Raw genomic sequence first — 1252 nt, 5'->3', positions numbered from 1 at the left:
TGGATAGCTTTTTTTAGGTAATATGTGATGGACCAAACTGATGGTGAAGTGACGACCTCCCTGGCGCAGCGGTGAGCGCTGTGAATTAAAGTAGGAGGTCCCGGATTCGATTCCCGGCAGCGGAATTTTGCGAATTTATTATTTCTGAATTTTTTATGGTCTGGTCTGGTCTGGCTTTGGAAGTGGCTAGTTACCACCCTACCGACAAAGACGTGCCGCTAAGCGATTTAGTGTTCCGGTCCGATGTCGCGTAGAAACCTATTAGGGGTATGACTACCATACAGGTTAGCCCGCTACCATCTTAGACTGCATCTCCTACACCTATAAACGACCCTAATGCTACGAGTATTACCGTATATATACTTGCAGTAGTTTTTGCGATCTTGTGATGAATCAGCCAGTCACTTACCACCAGGTGAGAATGATACTGGAATAGAAAAAAACGGGGTCTCCTCCCAAAATGAGAAGAGGCTAAGGCAGGCCGTAGTCCACCACGCTGGCCCAGTGCGGATTGGTGGACATCACACACCTTTAAGAACATTATGGAGCACTCTCAGGCATGCAGGTTTCCTCACGATATTTTCCTTCACCGTTGAAACAACTAATATTTTAAAACGCACGTAACTTAGAAAGGTTAGAGGTGTGTGCTAGGGTTCAAGCCCCTCCCGAAAGTGAAGTCGAAGTCCCTCTGGGATATCACCACTTCTGTGCCAATACACAAGCTAACTTGAAAAGATTTTATTTTCAATTTTGAATAGTGATGCCGTTAAGATACAAGCGGATTTTTACAGACTAGTGTATCCAAATTGTTATTATTTTCAGCAAAATATTCAAACTGTAAGATCAAGGCACGGAGGTAAACTCGGCTTTGTAACATCAAAATCATGTTAGATCTCTTTAGATGTGACAAGACAGTGATATATTAGACCGTTGTTTTGAAAGATATTATACGTCTTTCATAAGCTTTGAGAATAATAATGTAACTAAATTATGATAAATAGCTTTTGCCCGCGACTCCGTCCGCGATGGATACTTGATTCCTCATGAAATTAAAACATATTCCGGAGTCGTCTACGCCTAAACAGCAGGCTTTATAAAAATAGTCAAACCTCAAAATCAGTGCGAATTTTTGGGTCTCTAACTTCAGACTTTCATACCAACTTCCAACCCCTATTTTACCCCTTCGGCACACAGGAGACAATTATCTCCCCGGGGAAAGGATAAAAATGTATCTTCTCCCACAGTTTTATCA

The sequence above is a fragment of the Pararge aegeria genome, chromosome 23 (assembly GCF_905163445.1).
Source record: "Pararge aegeria chromosome 23, ilParAegt1.1, whole genome shotgun sequence".
Taxonomy (NCBI): domain Eukaryota; kingdom Metazoa; phylum Arthropoda; class Insecta; order Lepidoptera; family Nymphalidae; genus Pararge; species Pararge aegeria.
Note: the sequence above shows the minus strand (reverse complement) of the source record.